The sequence below is a fragment of the Nipponia nippon genome, unplaced genomic scaffold (assembly GCF_047370975.1).
Source record: "Nipponia nippon isolate SJK-2023a ecotype South Korea unplaced genomic scaffold, ASM4737097v1 scaffold_1, whole genome shotgun sequence".
NCBI classification, from domain to species: Eukaryota; Metazoa; Chordata; class Aves; order Pelecaniformes; family Threskiornithidae; genus Nipponia; species Nipponia nippon.
In genome coordinates this window covers 142,778,081-142,800,683 of record NW_028262290.1, presented here as the reverse complement: position 1 = coordinate 142,800,683, position 22,603 = coordinate 142,778,081, and the positions used below count along the sequence as shown (strand labels likewise).

The following is a 22,603-nucleotide window of genomic DNA, read 5'->3' as shown; positions in this document are numbered from 1 at the left end:
CAACCTATTGACACATTTTATACTCATTAACTTTTCTTTAATTTGGAAGATGCCTAGGGCATCTTTTCACACAAACAGGATAAATGCATGTATTTACCATATATTTCCCAATGTAAGAAACTACTCAATTCAATTTCTTTTAAGGAAATAATGTATGTAATATTACTACATAGATTTGATTTTACTGTGCAAATGGATAAAGTGTAAAGCCATAGATATTCTCTGGTATTATAATACAGCTTTTTCTTTGACACTGCTAAGTCGTCCTAATGTTGCTGACTTCAATACTATAGCAATTATTCATATCATCATACCAATAAACATTGAGCAAGTTTGGTCCTTAAATGAACTCATCAAAGACAGGAAACACACAATACAATCAGTTGCACATGATCAAGCAGGTGTTTAGTATGGACTTCAATGGCAGCTTGTATCTCTAGATGCAAGAAGTCTTTGATCTACATATCAAAGCACAATGGTAATGAGTGTACTCGCTCCACTGTACCTTGGTACTTCAGGTACATTTCGCTCCCCTGAATGTCGAAGCGATTAAACAGAAATTCAGCAATACTACTAATTAGCAAATTGCTGTCTCAGAGTCTCAGCATTTAACTCTTTATTTTATATTAGTTCTAGAGCATCACCAACTCTGCTCCCGAACACTGTAAGGTCTATTCATGGTTCATCCTGACACACTAACAGTTAGACATACTGCTCAGACATGGGGTCACAAAATGAGACAATCTCTTGTTGCTCCATAGTAATCTAGCTAGCACAAGCAAGGACCACTGACAAGTCTGTGGATGCTTAACGATGGTGACCAAGCTGGTCAGCGGGACTACCAAGAACCATCTTGTCTTCCATGGCTCTCAGTTCCATTGCTCAACCACGTCTGCATGGCTTATCAGTGCATCGTGCCTGCCAGAGAGGTCGCAGAAGGCTCTAGGAGAGCAAACAAAATAGGGCCAAAACATGAAATATCACTGTCAATATTTTTTGAAAATAAAATCTGTATGCTTGCTTCACTGTAGTTCTGTCTCTTATTCCAGTGGAAAGTTAATTTTACACATTGTGAACAAGCTTACTTACACAAAAGATGATTTGGCAAAGGTAAGTAGTCCTAAACTCCTCAGAGGCCTTGAGAATTTGTCTGAAAAAACAACATTGGTTTTTCAAGGAGACTTGTTGAGGCGGATATATAAAAAAGCATTATTGATAAGATTTTCCCATAGAACTAGTTTGACTTGCAACACTAATCAAACTGGTGTAGCATTCTTGACTTTAAACTAAGACTGATCTTGTGTCGTTCGTGAGTCTGTCCTTCACTTACCCCGCACCACCCAACTGGATGCTAGACTAATTTCCCATTCTGCAATTCCATTCACACCCAAAATAAAGAGGATTTATTCAGTATTAATAGTCATTTCTTCAATGTTCTTTTTCACTTCTTCAATATTAATATACACTCATCGGTTTTTAAGTTCAGAATGATTATCCTGATGCAACATTTGCTTTCTGATACTATTTCCCGCTTAACAGCATAAACATTTGGAAGCTGCACATTCATCAGAAAGTTTCTTTGTATCTGAAGTTTTACTCTTGAGTTTCTTAGCCTTGCTACCTGAAACTCGAGTGACACAATTCCCTATCATTGAAAAGTCCCAGGGTGTTAACAATTCTAAAGGCAGCAGTATCTGAAAGATGAGCCTCAGGATCTTTAACATGAAAAGAGCGTATGAGACACTTCCCATGTACTGTTCTATGAACGTAACTTGCTCTTTTCAGTTTGTGCTGATGAAAGCTATTTCTATAAGAAGGATATGCTGTAACAGGTGAAGATTTGTAGTTACAGCACTGTTCTCTAGATTTCAAAAGATTTTGAAAAAAGAGGTTTTCTGCCTCATGCATTTGAAATCTATACTCAGTGAAAGTCACTGATATAAAAAAATCAGCAAAAAACAATTTGCTAGTGAATAGACAACAAGTGTCAGCTATTTCCAAAGGGGAGAAAATTAATTACAGAAGTCCTCTACTGTAAATCCTTAGCCCTGAAACAAGGTAAGAATGAATGTTTTTTTTGGACTGTTTCCTGCCACTTCCAAATGCAGAACCCTGCACCCTGCATGCATTCTGTATGGAGAGCCTCTGCTGGAAGTCAGCAAGAGACAATAACCTCACTAGACAAATAGCCGAGAGTCGATCCAAAGAATAACAGGTGCATTGCTTCTAGAAGTATATGCATCCTGCATGTCCCAGAATGGCTTCTTAATATGATTCTTATGTGTTCATACTTCCAATACTGAAAATAAAACAGAGTATTTGCAATATAGTGCTACTAAGGATGAACTTTTAAAGTTGACTTTGTAAAGCCTAAATCTGTTGAACGTAATATTGTAAGCCTGATTTCAGAAAAGCATTTGGGGTAATTAATTTTCAGGACAGAAATGTAGTCAGGCAAGAGTAATAATGACAAAAAAAACCAACCAACCAACCAACCAACAACCCCAAAGATGCAAACACAAAGCACTTATTGTCATGCTATAAAACTTTTCTTTAAAAATTTTGAAGTGAGATATCAAAGGTTCTTGGGTTTTTTTTGAGTAATTAGGAGGTTAACAGATTAATTTAACAACCATGGTCAAAGAAGATGAAGTACTTTAAAAAAGATTTGTCAGAAAAAAAAAAATGTAGCTCCTTGCAAGACTCTGTCCAGAAAAATTATTTCCTTCTAGAAGGAAATCATCAAAAACTTAGAAGTAGACAACATCTTTCTGAGGAACAGTTCAGATACCTGCACTATAAATACAGAAAGGTATCCAAGTATTAAGTTCCTCAAAGAAGACAAATTCTTCCATAAAGTTTCATCATTCTGACTGACTACAGGATTAGGGCAGAAGTAGCACGTTACAAACACATTTCTCAGGTAAAATCTTGAATCCGTTCAAAACCTCTCACTGTCTTCATTGAGACTACAATTTCACATTGGAATGGTAGTATTTCATAGATAACTACCCAAAACCTTATTTACAGTCAGTTTTATTTTTAAGGATATGTCACTGACAATCAGCTCAAGGACCCTCCAAATTTTCTACTTATTTATTTCTATTCCAATGAGAAATACATTGTACAGGGTGCTTTACAACTTGTGTTCCCTGCTGTAAGATAAAGAAAATTAGAAAAGTGACTATATATCTTTTATTCTTTAAGGGTATGCTAGCATTTAAGAAAAAAAAAAATTAGGGTGCATTTTAGTCAATGGATAGTTAAACCATGAATATGAAGAGATAACATTTCAATAAGGTGGATTTCTGCATAGTCAGCCTCTCATTCCTTTCTTTTCTAGTCAGATTTCTAATGAACTGGTACACCCATAAATTATATATAGGATAAAATGTGCTATATATCATAAAAGAGATGTTTCATTGTTGGAGGTGACGGCTGCAAACAAATCTCAGCTTTGTAAAACTTACTTTGAAATTGATTTACTGATCTCATTTTAAAAGTTGCATGAAAAATATCTGCTTATCATCTGGATACTGTAGCTCTAATAATAGCATATTCAAGTGTGGCACATCCAATATTTAAGTCCAATAAAATGAAGAGACTGTGGAAAAAATACAGAGGAGAACACTACAGGAAATGAGCTTAACACTTTAACTCCACAGTTCGCACTCAAAATCTTGCAATGAAAGTACCAACCCATTAAATTATTCGAAGCAGAGGACTGCAAAAGCTTCACACAGCTTGCCCATAGAAGGGCTCTGAACAAACTAACAGCACAAGTACTCCTAATTAGGGCTGAAATGGCAGGTTTAGAAAGTAAGAACATCTTCTCCTGCATCTGGCAGATTGACAGAACAGAAAAGCAACACGAACAATATCTTAAGTTGTCATTCCTGATTTAGCACTAAATGTAATTATGATGGTATGTTAAAAGAATATATCCATGCCCAAAGTCCTTGAGCAATCATATACTGAATAAAACTGGGTGGTGAATTTTTAAGTCTGCCTCCTTGCACCACCTTTAAGTGCTTTATGAATCCATCCTTTTATATTACAAGAATACATAAATTTTATCAATTTATTACACAAAATTTAGAGATATATTCAATGTAAAATACAACATAACAGACTATCCCCTTACTCAGCATACCACGGGAAAATTACTTCAATTTTTAAATTCACTAAAAATCATTCTTATTTCCTTTATATCATGCAGCTGTCACAATTAGTCAAAGAGGACCAAGTTTCTCTGAATGACACATTAAGTCCAAGAAGAGATTCTTAAAGCACTGAAATTCTGACTGGCAAAATAATCTGCACAGGTCCCCCGATTTGCCCAGTAGTTACCAAGACGTTAAGAATTTTTACCAGACCAGATTATCAAGAGTTCATACAAGTTTATTTATGAGAAAAAGTCTGATACAACTGAATAATGATTAAACAAACTGAAGGAACTAATGATTCTGCCTTTAAGGGTGTATATTACAAGTTGCAAGGTAACTTAGTCAGCTTTATGGTTGTTTTGTTTGGGTTTGTTTGTTTGTTTGGGTTTTTTTTGTTTTTGTTTTGTTGTTTGTTTGGTTTTTTTATCCAAGAAGCATACAGGTACTACCAGAAATATATTGCCAGACTGTTCTTTTTTTTCTAATTCCATAAGGAGCTACCAACTGTTTTGTTTACTGGAAAGGTTAGAGGGGAGATTAGAAGGGATAACAATATGTAGCTTAACACTTAGTCATTAAAATGAAAGCATTTTCACCACAGCTAAACAGAAAAAAAACGCATATAATATTTTTCGGTAAGACTAAAAATTATACGCGCTGGTGATGTTGCAACACAATCCCTTTCCAATGTGCTCATCTTAACTAGGCAGCTGGATTGTTGACTGAGGGCACTGCGTTTCACTGTGTGCTGAGTTTCTGTTCTGTCGGCATGCACAAGCAAGTGGTTTCTCCTGGAGGTAAAACTACATCTAAGCACTGGGAGAAGTGATTTTGTAAGCCTCCCTCACAGAAAAGCAAGACTAGTACTGGCCAAAATTGTTGGCAAATAGTAGGTCATAAAACAAATGTAGCATGACATCAGCCTGGATGGAAGGAGTTGGAAATTACCTTCATTCCACATTTGGAAAATAGCTTTAGTTGAAGACTGTTGAGAAAAGGAGATATTTTAGAAATGTTGACTCATTCTGTTTTGACATTTCATTTAATGTCAACTTTTATTTTTATTTTGAAATGGCATTTTTCATTCCAAAATTGCCTTTTTCTAAAGGGAAGGTTAACAAACATTTCAACTGACATCTACAAAGATGCATTTGTTTGAGGTTCTTTCCCTAAACAGACTTCAAATTTACCTATTTTTTTTTTTTTGCAACCAAAGCAAAAACTCTATTCCATGATCAGTTTTAATTTAAAGCCTTAGAAAGTCTATGCCTGTGGAGATCTTTGAATTGTCACATCAGAAGATTACTACAAGAGCATGACATTTTGTCATTAGACAGAAAAAAAAAATTCATAAAAGGAATCATGTGTGTCCCTCATCTTTTCCTTCCCTCCAACCCCAATAACTTTCCTCTTTTATCTCAGATCCATTTCTCAGTTCTGTTTGTAAGACCTGTCTCCAAGAAGCAGTTTGGTTGATATCTTCCTCCTCTCACAGTAAATCTATTAACTCCTTCCATTTATATTTTCTCTATTCCAAGCTCTTCTCTGCCCTTACTAACATTTCAGCCTGGTGGATGTCTGGACTCCATCTCTCCTGGACCCAGGTCAATTCCACAGCCTCTTTCTGAGTGACAGTATGTCCCAGTTCAGCAAGATGTTAATGGTGAACAATGAAAATAATTAAGTAATCCAAGCATCCATACACGTAACTAATTAGTCTAGGGGAAGCAGAAAGCAGACAGTATGTTCTGAACAAGTTCTATTAATGAAGAATGGTCTGACAGAGGCGATTCTAATTGCACCATGGTATGTCTAATCTAATTATGCTAATAGTTTATTTGCACTCTAAATCATCTCTGTCAGCTCAGATACTGAAATCTGGTGATATCACACAGTGCTAGTGAAATCTAATGAGAACATCTCTCTTCCCTATATGTTTGTTCTATCTGAGCATGAGTGTTGCATTGCTCTGAGTACTAGGCCAGTTGGGAATTCCTTGATGAAAATGCTCTTTGGAGTATTTTCCTTGAGAAAGACCAGTTCATCACAGCAAAGTGTTTGCAGGAACATATTTGAGAGACTCCTCAGGTAGGGAATGTCTCTAAGTTCCTTCTCTGGAAAGTACTACTGACTTTGAGTACTTCAAAGGCCATGACCAAAGGATTACCATCTGCATAAGGAATATTCATCATTGCTCTGATCATTTTTCTTACAAATATATTCTTAACACCAACTCCTAGAATAAGCCCTTACCAAGCAGGTTTGTTCTTCATTGTAGTAGATAGACCAACCTCAGTAAGAGGACCAATGCAACACCTACTGTACATCACTAGGACTGGTGGAGAGAAGGTGGATGCAGTACTTGAAAGATTCCTGAAAGGAAGTGATGCTGATGGGCAATTAAGGAAGATAACACAAGGGCCTGAAAAGCTGTAATCCATATGCACGGTTGACTACAGGATATTGCAAACTGCTAGGCAAAAATTATTCAGAAAATTTGAGAGCATTCCGATGCATACAAAATGATCAAGGAAAAAGGGAGGACAGTTTCTTGACAATAAACCAAACAGTCAGACCAGACAGTGGGAGATGACTAGCTACCATGTAACAAATGGTCATGCCAATCTCAGACATTGCAGGCGGACTGTTACTAATTATATAAAAAGCACTTAACTCCATATTGCATTTGAAAAATCTAATTTTTAAATCAGTGTTGGCAAGAAGTAAAAGAAAAAAAAAAACAAAACTAAGGTCCTTCAGCACATCATAAGGGGCAAGAAGATACAATGCAACTCAAAAGTGAAATAAATGACAGCAATCATAATACTGTTGCATTCTGTTCAAGTCACATGTATTCAGAGCTGTGTAGCTAAAAGGTGTCGTGTCACACTGCAACAGCCAATGCTGAAACATCCCAGAAACTTCTAAGAAATGTAAACAGTCAGCTAAGAAACTCCATATGAGAGAGATACCGAAGGCATGTCCAGTCCTGGCAGGTTTATGAGGCTTACAGAGCTTCAGTTACCCATGAATACACACTTGAGAGGTTTTAGTGTATTCCACCTGGTCTCCAGCTGCTGCTCGAGGTGGGCATGGATATCCCATACAGCTGTATGTCAATCCCCTGTGGAGGTGATCCTGGCATGCTATACTAGGGACCTACCCGAACAATGAATGTAAAGCCTCATAAGAAGCTGCAGGTCCCAGAAATGGTAAAATGGTTGGGAACACCAGGAAAGAGTCCCTGTAGAACCTGCCTCTCCATCACTCTTTAGGGGAAGAAGCATGTACAGAAAGTATTTCCATTTCTGAAGTGAATGAAAGAACACCGAGACTGGAGGAATCAGCTGAGTTACGATACTGAGATGCCTGCAGAGAAGCTGCACATTCACACAGAAAATCAGACCAATGAATATTTCACTGTAGATGGAAGCTCTACAGTCACAGAAAATCAAACTGATGAATATTTAACTGCAGACAGAAGCTCTGCTTTTGAGCTAGGAATGGAGAACGTTACCAATATCTTAATAACTGTAAGAAGCATCTTTATGTTGAGACTGAAGAGCTCTGAATTACATTCTTGTTGAGACGCAATTTAATTTGCCGTTCATCTTACACCCATCAACCCAGACTTCTACCACTGACTGCCCTGTCTGTAACAGAGATATATGCCCACCAAGCAGCTGCCCAGTCCCATCTGTCTTCCTGCCTCATACCCTCTTCTGTGGTTGGTAGTGTCAGCTACCAGGAATCTGGCTGATCCTTCTAGAAAATTCCTGCCTGAGATAGAATACCCAAGAAATGCTGCACAACCACCAAAGGTTGTTGGGTCCCAGAAGCCTCCCTGACATGCAACTGAACAGGAAGGGCTCTACAGTTCCTGTATTTGGACAGTGGGAGAAAATTACAGTAGTAAAATACCTGCAGCCTAAATCCTTAAAAGATCCAAACTTCTATTATAATCGTGAGTTAACTGATCAGCATTTTGAAAATTCCCAGTAATTGATTTTTTTCACTCATTTCTATAAGACCCAGATGATCACTACTTATTGTGTCAAAGACCAGGTTGTTTGAGGGTACAGTGGGACATGTACACATTCTGAATTCCATCTTCTAAATCAAATTACACAGAGACAGACAGCTCGTCACCCTTCACGATGAAACTCTTAGTGAGCAAATTAACTGCTACCATACAGACAAGAAAATGAGCAAAGTTTGGCTTTTGAAAAGACACGCATTCAGTGACAGGATGGAAAACATTCAGAAACACAATCCCCCAGGTAGAGCCTGGCAGATATATTCCATTACAAAAAACAAACAAACAAGCAAACAAAAAAACCCACCAAACAACAGTGAGACTAGAAACAAACAGGTAAACAAGAATCCTTTGTATCCTCTGAGGAGGACATATCAGGAAGAGCATTCTCTTCTCACTGCAAACTTTGTGATACAATTTTTTCTGCTGGTCCTCTAAAAAGTTTGACATACATTTCCAAATAACTCCACTGCAATTTAAAAAAAAAGCAGCAGCCATTTCCTGGCTTTATATAGGTACTAATGTGTGCAGGTATATTAACATATATAAACATACCTATTTATACAGTTCTACCTCCTTAGTTATACCTACTTTTCACTGGGATAGCCATTAACCTTGCCTTGAAAACTTGGGTAACTGGAGCTACACGTGGGGAGTCAGTAAGCATTTTGCTTAGAGGAATGGACCATTCAAAGGTTTGACTATGCCACTGTGCACCAAGACTATATACATATAGGTCTTGAAAATCTTTGCTGCTCAGATTACACCTTCTTACAGAAGATATTTTAGACTTGGGAAAAAATGGTAACAGCAGGACCACAAGAAAATTCTTCTGGGTTTATATCCTGTATTTATTTGTGTACCTTATTCCCTTCTCTCTGCACAGACACTTAAAACTAATAAGCTGAGTAGATCTGGTTAAAAAAAATATGGGAATTCACATGAGGGGAAAACTCTTTGGACTCTCTCACAACAGCACCAACACTCATGAGTTTATATGGAACTTGGTAGCACAGAAACAAAATGTATTTTGCAGATTTAGGCCTTGATTCTGCAAACAAGTACAGCTATTTAACTTTGCTCAGAGGAATAAATGTAATTGCAAGTGAGTTTAAAGGTAAATGTACCCACATATTTGCAGGACTGAAGTTTCACTTTCATCCTCATCAGTGCTAGTCCAAACTTCTTCCACTGTTGTTTGATTTGGATTTTCCCCCTCTAACACAGATGGGCCAAATATGAGAAGCTCTCTAGGAAGAACTTTCATTCTAAACATCTAGGACTGCTACAGCTGTTGTGAAAAAAATCTGTCAATTTCTGATAAGCCTGGGGTCTTATTTGGAAATTATTTACATCAACTGCTTCAACACTCTTCTCATTCATATAAAAGATTTCAGTGATAATGCTGCCTCTGTTTAAAGTTGATTGACAATGGATGAGACCCATGTTTTGGTTACTCATAATTTCACTAATAGTAACCATTCACTTTGGAGTCATAGAATGTCCCGAGTTGGATGGAATCCACAAGGATCATAGAGTTCAACTCCTGTCCCTGTATAGGACAACCCCAACATTCACACCATATGTCTGAGGGCATTGTCCAAATGCTTCTTGAATGTTGCCAGGCTTCACGCCGCGACTGCCTCCCGGGGGAGCCTGTTCCAGTGCTCCACCACCCTCTGGGTGAAGAACCTTTTCCTAATGTCCAACCTAAACCTCCCCTGGCATATCTTCCTGCCATTCCCTTGGGTCCTATCATTGGTTGTCAGGGAGAAGAGATCAGTGCCTGCCCCTCCTCCTTCCCTTGTGAGGGAGCTGTAGACCGTGATGAGGTCTCCCTTCAGTCTCCTCTTCTCCAGGCTGAACAGACCAAGTGACTTCAACTGCTTCTCACACAGCTTCCCCTCTAAACCCTTCACCATCTTCATGGTTCTCCTCTGGATGCTCTCGAGTAGCTTTATATCCTTTGTGTACTGTGGGGCCCAAAACTGCACACAGCACTCAAGACGAGGCCGCACCAGTGCGGAGTAGAGCGGGACAATCACCTCCCTTGACCGGCTGGCAATACAGTGCTTGATGCCTCCCAGGACACGGTTGGCCCTCTTGGCTGTCAGGGCACACTGTTGACTCATGTTCAACTTGCCGTCAACCAGAACCCCCAGATCCCTCTCCACGGGGCTGCTCTCCAGCCTCTTGTTCCCCAGCCTGTATGTACATCCAGGGTTGCCATGTCCCAGGTGCAAAATCCAGCACTTGCCCTTGTTAAACTTCATACGATTGGTGATTGCCCAGCTATCTAATTTGTCCAGATCTCTCTGCAGGGACTCTCTGCCCTTGAGAGTGTCAACAGTTCCTCCCAATTTTGTGTCATTGGCAGACTTAGATAGTAATCCTTCAAGTCCTGCATCCAACTCATTTATGAAGACAAGAGTCCCCCCAGCCCTTCTATTATTTTTATTTCAGTTTGAAATAGCTCAGCTTTTTCACAAAACAAAACACTTCTCCATGTTAGTAACAGTTTCTAGCCATTGTATTGAGAATCATTAGAGCCTTCCTGCTGTGGAAAAGGCACTTGAAAGATAGTGAAAGGAAAACTGTCCTTAGCATCAAGGACATGCATTTTTCTTCTCATGCAAAAGTTCATCCAAATTTTCATAATCTAGGCCTCCCCACCCCCCCAAAAAAGAAAAAAATAATCACTGTTTGTACAGTCTTAATAAGACTAGGTAGGTAAACTTCAACAGCTCCTTCTTCTACAGGTTCCACCTTATTAACACATCTCTTTCTCTGCCATGCATTTCACCAGAAAAATTGGGAGTTTTACTTCACAAAGATTCCAAGGTGCGCAGCCAAGGAAATCTAATAAAAACTGTCCATTAGGAAGTTCCAGAGTCAAGGCAAGACTCCCTCATTTGCCCCCAACAGCCGCAATATATATTCCTATATTATTTTTCCTATGGGCAACAAGATGAACTCATGTTTTTGTTTCTAGGATACTTGTCATGTATTGCAGGAGATGGAAGATGTATGGAATGAAAAGGACAAACAGGTTAAGGGAATAAAATGGTGTCCTAGATAACGCCACTCTACCCAGATGCCTACTACAGATGCTAAGTAGTTATTTATCATAAAAATGTTTGGTTGACCACTGTCTTCCTTAGATTTTAAGGCTCAGTTTTAAGACACTTGAGTTCTGGCTTGTGGAAGTGTTGAATACACACTCTTCCAACTGAAATTAATGACAACTAAGTTTTTTAAATATATTTTTTTAAATGGTAAATGCCCTGGAGAAGAAGAAAAAAAAAAACCAAACAAAAACAACCAAAAAAACCACTACCACCAGGCCACAAAAGCCTCTGTCATTTAGGAAGAAGTTCATGAAGTATTAGTTTTATTGTTTCAGTAACAACAAGAAAATATAAGCATGGATTTTGGAAATGTCGAAGGAAGTAATTCAAATCAGGAAGACTACACGGTAGTTCAGAGTGTTAAAATTCTACTTTAAATCATTACTTTGCAGATGTCAGAAAATTAATTCAAGGATATTGGTCTCATTTGAACTATTTGTTGTAGTGATTGGTAGAAATTACTTTAGGGGAATGAATGACTTTCTGAAAATATGAGTCAGTATTTGTCATAGAATTGTATCATTTAGTCTAGTAGAACTTTATATTTTGTATTTATATTTGAGGGACAAATATCTCTTTTTTGGTGCTTTATTTAACCAAGTATTAACAATATCACTTAATAGAAAAGCTAATTTGGTTATTAGTTCTTACTTAGTGTGACAAATAGCATGGTATGATTTATCTCTTTCTGTAGTTATAGGAAATATTGCTTTCTACTGTAGGCATACTGTCAACACAAAAAATACTGACCATACACCAAAAATAATGTATTTGTCAAGCACAAGACAGATCTGGTTTTGTTGATATTTTAATTACATATTTTACGAAAAGTTCACCTCTGTCAACTTGGACTTTCCAAGTCCATCTTATAAATCACTCCCTTGATGGAAATTGCTCAGCAACCTACCTGACACAGTACAAACAGCCTACTTCTCAGATATTATAAACCAGTATGGGTCAGAGCTGAGGATTATGCCTAGCAAGAAACCTGAAGACTGTGACAGTATGTTTCTCTAACACTTTCTCTCCCCATGCCCTCTTCATACAACACTGTTTAATACAGCAGCAAACTAGCAGCATAAGTGTGATCCTTCTTCCTCTTTAATAGTAATATTTTGATTTACTGCAGGAGTATAGGTGAAAAAGTAAAAAAGTAGTGTAAGAAAACTTTAATTTCAATGAGTGGCACAGCAGAGCTCTGCAGATGGCTGTGTCCACCTAGAAGATGAGTTTTTCATTCCAGATCAATATTATTCCCTTTTTAAAATGCAATAAAAGAAGAGGAAAAAAAAAAAGCATGTATTTCCACAAGCACTGCTACTGAAAGAGCCTGGTTTCCTATGGATTTAGATCTCACAGAATTTCAGATCTCAGAGGCTAGCTACGCTGGAAGACAAGTGAGCTCCAAGTTTTGCACTGAAAACTTAGTCCCTTAGCACATACATTGGCCACATCTTAGTTTCTTGTTAGGATGTGACATCAGCTCATAGCATCGCTTAGATACACCAGGGGTTGTAGATACAGTTATGTTTCACTGCTCTTGGTATCTACAGCATGCACGTTACTGCTGTATGCCTCTCATCAGGTCTTTCATCCAGGATTTCCTGGAATACTGTAACCCATCCCTCAGCTGAGCCACTTCTAGAGACTTCCTTCTCCCCCACCTACCTGTTTTCACAAAGCTTTGAAAGCTTAATTATCTTTCAGGCTTCTACTTTTTTGCAAAATTTGGCATGACACAGTTGTTGGCAATTGGGAAAGCTGGAGAAAAGGGGAAGGTACTGGCTACACTCACACACATGAAAAGTGCACTTTAAAAAAAAAAAATCTAAAACAAACAAAAAATTCCAACTAAGTTCCATACATAATACATTACATAAAAGCTGCAATGTGTATGCCAAAGAAGTAAACATGCTTTACCATATATTATCAGATAACACGCAGAAACAAACAAATGCATTATTCATGACAAACTGAAATGATTAATGTGTCTCCAAATTCATATTGCTTTTTCTTATGTGTGTAAAGAGATTAGTTTGTTTAAATGCATGAAGTGTAGCTTCACAAAGTTCACTAAATAATTTTAAATACCTCTTCGACATTGGAATAGTCAAAATTTCCCCTCAGAATGGCTCCACACTGAACCCATAAAAGTTTGCTGACCTAAACCAACAGAGAACACTATTTACGTGCTCCTGAAAGACAGTAGGTGATTAAATTCCTACACTTATTTTCAGGCACAGGCATAGAAAATGCTATTTAAACTACCAGCCATTATGTTTTTGTTTCACCTGTAATACATAATTACGTGTTCTTATTATAGGGTACTGCAGACAAAAGAAACAATGTAAAAAATGGACCAGGGCATCGACCCTATCTGAGGCTTTTAGATACTATCAGATCATTATAACAATAAGCACCTCAGTGTAAAAACATAGATCTTCTAGTGTCCTTTTAACCTCATTAAATGTCTTTCCCCAAGATCACAATCATGTAATGCCCAAGATGCAGCCCTGATGAAGTGCTTACCAGTATATGCTTTCAAGCCAGCTGTTCTATGCTGTCTCTGCACATCTGTAGGGGTCAAAACTTTTGAAGAAGTCTAGCAGTTCCTGCATCTTAACTTTTGAGCCCTGCGGACTTTTTCCAGAGATAATTCAAAGTATCTCATCAGCCAACATATGCCTGTGGCTGCAGGTAGTTGTTCAGAAACGTCACCGTTCCAGTCCTTCACGAAAATATTCCCAGCCCCTGAACAGAACACTTTTTGTTATGAAACCTTCTTTGAAATACAGAGTTTTGTTACATCAGTCTGTGATGAGCTGATGTTTCTCCTTATTGTGAACATCTAGTGTCTTCAATATATGTTCTACCTCTGCTAACCAAGGCAAACACACACAGATATACCTTAAAACTTCCAAATACACATCCACAACCTTAACTCAAAAACAAAGTCTATTTCCTTTATCCATAGTGATCTTTTTTCCATTGGACATTTATATTAAATCACGTAAAATGCAAGGGCACCAGTTTATAATGCTGTTAGGCTAACTTCCAACTCAGGGTTTCAGAGCTTCTAAATACTATTCCAGGCACTGACCTTACAGTTTTGTCTTTTTCATTTCTGAACTCAAGGAAAACGTAAAGTCTAATGCCACATAAACCAGAGTCCAGCCATCACAAAGATGTATCACATTTCAAATTACAGCAGGATGTTTATTGGCCTTGCAGTTCTGGGGATTAACTCGTGTTTTAGCTCTGTTTTCATGTACACTGAAAGGCCAGAGAGCACTGACGTTAACACAATTTGGATTTGAGCAGAGAGAGATAAATCTCCCAATAAAGTACAAAAACAAGTGAGAGCAGCACGACTATTGTGAGCAGCTGCAACATCCGCATTTTGCTTTCAATAGGTGGCTTTTCAGCATACTTTTTACAAGCTAGAAGTCTTCAGATGATTATCATGCCACAAAAATTATTATTATTCTAGCTGAAACATCTATATGCAATATCAAATATGCACCAGGACTTTTACAACTGGTCATTGTTAACCGGTGGTTTGCAGGTTATTAGAGGTTCCTCTGTCTGCTGCCTCAAGTACTTTTTATTTAGATACCTCCAATTTAAGATGTTCAATATAAGTGATATTTACCTCTTTTTCCTCAGGATTGGAGACCAAAAATGAAACCTCTGCCTCAAAATAGTTTCTGCTTTTTTTTTTTTTTAAAGTGTTACCACGTGTGCTACGACAGAAACAACTCCCGAAACCTGCATTTCAATTCCCCATTGCCTTCCCCTACAACTCCTTACCTCTTCAGCTTTCCCTCCTCAAAAATAACTAAAGAAAAAAAATCTTCTTTCCCATCTCCAGCCTCCTCAGCAGCAATGCAACTCATAGATGCCAAAGAAAAGTCTTTTCCTCTTTCCAAAGGTAGAGACACAAGTCATAATTACCTGCTCTCTGAGCCTTCATCAATTAAAGCTAAACTCTTGCTGAACAAAAAAGTTTCCTTAAGAAAAATATATGAAGTCCAAGCTAGTTCCGAATGATACCCTTAAATAAATAAGAGGGATTTAAATCAGACTGTTATCCAAACTGCACCAAGTACCGTTTCCTGCATGAAGAACCCCAGTAAGTGTGAAGCTGATCCTGCTATAGTCTGATCTCAGAAAGTTTTCTCAATGACCAGTTAACTGAAACTGCTCTGCATGTAATGATCTGTTACCTTTTTAGTGAACTTTCCTAAAATAAGACTGCTTGAGTGCTGTCTTCTGGAACTTTCCCAAGAAGCATGTATAAGATTACTACCATAAACTGTTTATCAGGCTGTATCTTAAATCCATACAGATACTAAAGCCACAACAAGAACTCTTAGGAAATATTTATCATCAAAACATACCTTCATCAGAATTTGCAAGTTAGCTGAAATCCAAATACTTCCTGGCACCGTGCTCAGTTGTATAGAAATCTGCCAAAATCCTAGAAGATTGGGTGGGTTTCCACTGACAGATGGCTTAGCATCATCTCAGGTGATAAAAGTCTGCAAAGGCTTACGGGTAGCCAAGATTCCCAGCTTCATTCACTCCAGACAAGGACTCTTTACACTTCTACTTTTCTTTCCAAACTGAAGCAGCATCAGTGTTTGAAATCTCGGTCTCCATGAAGTGGACTTAAGCAGCACCATTCACATGACATACCAGTGCTCAAAGCAGGATGTTAACCTTGTATTTACACCCACAGTCTGCCCCCAAATTCCCACAGTAGCCTCATCTTTGAAAGGGACTGCCTTTCAGAGAACTCCTTCAGGCTAGGCCCCTTGGCTACTCACTTCTGGGAATAGAAATAAAACATAGACTTACTAGTCCCACATGTTTTCTCCCACCTTAGCTATGCCTTCCTCCACCCTGTACTCATCAGCTGGTGGTAACACTTGGCACTACACTTTCCAGTCTCTTCTAGAGCCCCAAAATTAGGATTTTTCATCCTCACAATAATGAGTTTAACAGTCAACAGCTGCAAAGCATGATTTCTCACCTGGAACCATTGTCCTCACCATTTAAGATCCCTAGGGTGCACCTGTTGGCTTTGTGGTAGAATTTTGTCACAGCTCCTCACTCTGAGCTAGATGAATCTTATTCAAAGGTTTTGAAAATCTCTGGAAATTTACTCACAGGACTAGGAACAGAAGTGCCTTTCTAACCATCCGATCACCTGAAAAACAGTCTATTTGTGCCACTGAGGAACACAGCTGCATCCCATGACCTTAAGATGCATTATGAAGGACTACTTTGATACAGTCCTGACAGTTACCTGAGAGTTTGGATAGTGGAACAGGATTTTCTTTCATTTCTTTCAGTGTTTTAGAAGTAGATTTTTTTGTGCTACTGCAAAGGAATCCTTAGTATGGACTTACATAAAATAATCATTTGTGCACCCAGAGCTGGTTTTATCCCAAAGTTTAAATTCAAACAAAATTGGATTAATATACCTGCAACTTTTCTACCAGGCACTGAATGGCAGGAACAAGGCTCAAATTTGAAAGAGTCACTAATGAAACGTTGATTGCCAACCCCATCCATGATCTTGGAAAATCTGAGCTAAACTTTCTGATGCTCAAGAAGCTAATCAAACATGAACCAGCTGGCTTAACAAACCATATTGTATTAAAAAGAAAAGAAAAACACCAACGAGGCAAATAAGCTGGGCATTCATCAGCTGTGCACACAAAAACACATTATCCCATACCAAAAATATAGCAATTTTACAGTCCTGTCTCAGGGAGGCAATTGCTAAGGCCAGCTGGCTGCTTTCCTTTCCTGCAAAAATGGTTTCCACACTCTTGAGTAACAAACCTAAGCTGTCTTACCCTGTCTGGTTCACCATGCTTCTTCCAGCTGAACTAGTAACTTCCACGAGGCATTACTTGCTGCTGAACACTCTGGTTAATCTCTTGAGCTTTGCTCATTTTAGTTTTTAGCAAAACTGCATGTAACTTTGAAGACTACCACAGTATCCTCACTTACCTGCAACCCATTAACACATCTTTCTGTTTCTTAGCTGACAAGAAGCCCTTAAGTAGCTCTTCCGGCCTCAACAGCTTAATTAAATGTACTCATGCAAACCCTCCAAACAGCTTTTCATTTTTCAAAGTGCTCTTTTGCAGATCTGGATGGTGTATAGGTTAGGACAACCACTTCTTTCCATCAGGACAGTTTCAGGACTGCACACAGCTCCATTTTGTTTATCACTTCTCTCTAGTAAAGAAAGCATTTCTCGTTTTCGTAACTCCTTTTTCCCCTGGAATAATTAAGCTGGTTTTGCTTTAACTTAAAGCCTCAGTCATCAATCTTTCACACCAAATATGTATACAAACAGATATAAAAGTATTCAGCAAGTTGTCTGAATATCACTTTGAAGAGCATTTTAGTCTGGTGCAATTTCCCCACCTGAGGATATAATTATTCAGCGGCTGGTAGGTCAGCAAGTCTTCTAATCAGTACGTATAATTTCAGAAGATGTACCAGCTGGTGCAATTTTCACAACACAGGAAATATAAAAGCGCATAAATGAGATTATGGCAAAAAAGAGAGCAGACGTTCAGCTTTTGGAACAACACTGTGCCACAAAAAAAAACAAACCACAACAAAAACAAAAACAAAAAACCAAGAAAAGTGACTGAGGGGTCATAGGCCTTGTTTCCAGGTACTCAGCAGTGAAAAAAGGATGAAAAAAAGACTGCCAGAATAAAGTTTTGGCATTAGGGAATTGTGCCTGAGGTAGGGTCAGCTCTGAATGTGAGTAATACACGGGAATGACAACTGTGAAGGGGAAGGAATTATTTTGAAGTGAAATGTCTGTGATGAATAAGTTGTGGGGATATTGAAGGTTCTGCTCTTAACAAAGGCCAGAGCCTGACTGCCACAGCTGCGGCAAATAATAAACTAAATTCATGCCACGAGAAAAAAACTTCTAATCTCAAAAAAATTATGTCAGAACTTCCAGAGTCACAACAAGACAGGGAGACAGGAAAATAGAGGTTGTGCATGTCCTGTTGTTATGTATCTAACCCAGAAGGGGATACAAAGGTGCGGGGGATGAGCCTTTAACAGGTCACAGAGCACTAACCCTCTGGCTGTATGAGGTTAGCACACCATAGACTGCGAAGTGTTAAGATGTGTCTTTCCTGCAGACACCCCTGTAAGGACACAAGCACAGCACTGCTTTCCTTCCCTTCCACAGCAGTCAGTCACTTCTCTGGATAAAAAAAGGAAAAAATAGCACAGCGCTTCCTCTCTCCCCAGCACAGGCGAAGCTGCGCCTAAGCCCTGCCCCGTCCTCTAACCTGCTCATGGCATGCTGCAGCTGCAAACCACCCTGGGGCAGCTTATGAGGCTGTGGCATCCTTCGCCTGGGAGCTCATTGCATGTTTTGCTGATTTTCCTGCCAGCAGCAGGAGGTTACACCCATGTGCAGATCAAGGTGCAGATCAAGGCACAGCTCCAGGCTCATGCACCCCTGGGCAGGCCAGCCCCACCACCCACCCCGTGCCCAGCTCCAGAGGGATGCCAGGAGCTTTGGCAGCACATGCTGCCCAGCCAGGCCTTCATCTCTTCCTCTGGGGCAGGGCGGCAGCTGTCAGACAAAACGTGCTGATTGGGAAATTAATGATTTGCCTGCCAAAGCCAGTAACTCAGCTGTGCTGTCCTGCAGCCGTTGCTTCTCTCCCAATACTCCCAAGAGGAACACAAAACGAAAGGGTCTCTGGCCTTGTGAGCATCACAGTGAGAGAAGTTTCTTACATGACTAAAGAAACTCTCCCACCATCTTTGAAAATACAGGTAATCCATTTAATAATTAGGGTGTTGGTTCAGGAGTTACTGTAGGAAGTACAGTTATTGTATAGGAGAGTTGCAATCTTAGATGAAGCTTTGCACCTTCAAGTTATTTTTAGCTTTTTTTGAACAACTCCTTTGTTGTTTCTTCAGATCTCACTACTGCAGAAAGCCAATTTTTTTTTTTTTAAAGTTAATGTTAAATCAATAGCTATCCTCTGATAGCAGCATCTCTTACTACATATTGTGCTGAATAGACACTGAGCAACAGGTACATGAAAGCAACTTAAGTAACAAGACTGTTCAAAATTAGATTATTCCTCTATTTAGTCATTAACCTTTGGTTTGGTCTGGGGAACTGTAGAATAAATTTTTTAAAAGGAGCTCGGAGAATTAGGGGAGAATTATTCTCAGCTTAAGATAAAATGTTCGGTTCAAACATACTGAAGGAATGCATGGAGACAGCAAAACGTGAGATGTACGGATAAGCCAACAGTATTGAATAAAATGTAAGAAAAGAGAGAAGGAACATCCCATGGAAGAGATGCAGCAACAGCAGACAAGGTGTCTGGAGACAGCACATCACAGCCATGGTACCACCAGGAGACACAGAACTAGCACAAAGTAGGTTCATGGGACTTCAGGCTTCAGCCTCCCATCACTAGTCAGAGGGAGAGAAAGACCTTTTGCACTAAACACAATATATTTCAGTCACAAGGAATTGTATTCCTTGCAAGCACAGGGTATGAGCTTCTTCCACTTAAAAAAATATATTAAAAATCTAGTGTCAAAACCGAGTTGCTAAATGAAGAAGCAAAAATTTCCTTTGGGATATTAGTTGCTGCCCATATAAGACACAAGCTTAAAAGACAGCATCCTACCCAGTGTCAGGTTACAAAATGACCTGAAATAGCAAGGCTGGATGTGGAAGTCCCATAGTTATCAGCAAAAAAGTTAACAAGGTGAGGTGCATAAAGACTATGGGCAAAATTTCATGTTCTAGGTGACCGCAATAACTCATTTTTCTGAAAAGGCTTGTTTTTCAGAGATGTGAATACCCATGTGTCCATCAACTTAAAGGAGACTCAATCCCCAAAGTCAAGCCACCAGTGCCAGATCTCATACTCCAGTTCTTAATAATTCAGACCTGAAGAATTAGACACTGAAAGGGGGGGGAGAAAAAAAAAAAAGAGAAATAGTAAATGAAAATAATCTGTGGTATGAAATCTTTGTGATGAAACATTACATGTATAATTGTGATGATACATTACATGTATAATGCATGGAGTATAATACCACCCAAAACTCACACTTTCTTTTACTCTTATTCATAGATTTAAATAAGTGTTCTACATACAGATTTCCTAGTTATTTTATCATGAGTAATCCCATTCTGCCCAGTTCCCTGCCAAAATATAATAGATTTTCACACAAGCTAATTGCTTACTTGTTCTCTTCTACCTTTGTTTCTTCTCTACAGATCGGATTGCTTCAATGAAAATACCTCAAGTAGCCAAACAATTTCAAAATGCTTCAGAGGTAGCCTTTGTGTTTTAGGTAAAGGCGAACTAGTGCTAACTTAAGGCAAGTAGATTTTTTTATTCATTTTAAAAGCCTTCAATTCTATAGATAGATTGAAAAAGGCTCACGAGGATTCTATTACCAAATGTAACTCGTATTCAGTAGAAGGAGATATAATGAAGCTTTCTATAAACAGTAGCATTTCAACCAGCTGAGTAACTTCTGATACTGAAAAAAGAATCCTATGGAGCCTAACCCAAAAGAATCTGAGTATGGTAGACAGAACCAGCCATCTCAAGGAGCTGAGATGACAAACTTGACTCAGTTCAGAGCCTGCCCTGGCTTGCAAGAAGCTTTTCTATGAGATCTGTACAGTTCCCAAAAATATCAGAACTGCCCCTGCATGGACTGAGCAGGAATGAGGGGTGAGAGGCAGTTCAGTGATTAACAACCCACATTTAGTTGTCCAGAAGGAGCTATTTGCAATGTGCACCTGGTATTTAAGCTCCCATCACTGCTAATGGAGATCTAGTCGAAACAGTCAGTGGAGGTGCCTGCCCACATATCTCATGAGATTAAGAGCTCTCTGGTCTCCACTGATGGTATTGATTTCGTCTTCAAGATCAGAGAAACCTGGCTCACGTGTTGATACCTCCATGAAACAGCTCAATGTAGGCCATCCATTGGTGAGCTGAACCCCACCTTAAGTGTCTTTCCTTCAGCTATTATATCTTCCTCCCAAGTTGTGACATTTGGCAACTGGACAACGATGAAACACTGTTAAATACAGTACTTCAACATTTGTTTCCCATATCTAATCTCTATGTGTTCCCTAACTAATTAACTTTTCTTCTCCAGTGCTATCAGACTGGCACTCTCCATGAACAACACACTGACTTTCTAAATAAGTCATGATCCTTCTCTACATTGCCTGGGAATGTGAAATGCTGTTGCATATGACAGAATAGGCACTTCTCTATGCCTCATAGCAAGGTGTCTTTGAAATCATGTAGGCCTTAAAGCGGGATTTCTCCACTTTTAAATGAGAAAACCTAGCAGGAGAGCTTAAAAAGCATTTAGTACCCAGCCTCATCACCATCTGGTCAGATCTGATTATTATACAATCGAGTAATCTCCTGCTAGCTGCACCACAGGGGAATTTCTTAAGAGGCCTGTCATTTACCATTTATAACTGTAGCAGGGCATAAGTGGAATATATGGCTAGTGTTTTGTGCCAAAACCAGAGGTGCTTGCTTTGGTTTAGAGGCACTGATTATTCCATATCTAAACCATCAGATTTGTGTAGATTAAATAATTTACATAAAGAAAAACAGCAGATTTGCAAAGTGTCATTAGGGCGCCTGAACGAGATAGAACAATTACACCTGCACTATAAATGGATCACAAGAGCTCCCAATGCCAACCTGTGTGAAAAATGGTTTCCTTTAAGAGAACAGATGCTTCATTGTTAATAGGAGTTTCACACATAAAAAATTAAAAGTTGTGGAAGACTGCCTCTTCAGCCCCATATATTCACAATGAATATTAGAAGCTCTTAATTAAGCTCCATCCCATCAACATCAAAACTGGGTTTTTGTAGGAAGCAGAAGTTGCAAAACCACAAAAATAGGACCATATTTAATCATTAAGGTAAGAATACTGCCAGTAATTTTTTAGGAGAAAACAGCCATAGACCGATATTTTCACACATCGATAAATAAGAAAAAGAATGTCTGTGAATATCATGAATCTGGAAAGAAACAGTCATGGCTACAGCACAGACCAAAAACAAGAAGCAAAACACAATGTGCTTCTCACAAACACATAAAATTGTAGAGAACTGTGATGCCAATATCACAGTATAATATTAAACAGATATTATCTGCCCTAGGGAATGATTTATACCTTTATATTAAATG

General features: G+C 38.7%; 1 long non-coding RNA gene across 1 annotated transcript; it reads right to left on the bottom strand.

Annotated features, from left to right (window-relative positions):
* Nucleotides 1–372: 372 nt before the first annotated feature.
* LOC148057645 (uncharacterized) lies at nucleotides 373–16,262 on the bottom strand. Its single transcript, XR_015705038.1, has 3 exons — nucleotides 15,731–16,262; nucleotides 1,090–1,150; nucleotides 373–942 (listed from the first exon to the last, which is right to left on the bottom strand). It is a non-coding gene; the product is annotated as an uncharacterized LOC148057645 (long non-coding RNA).
* Nucleotides 16,263–22,603: the final 6,341 nt, after the last annotated feature.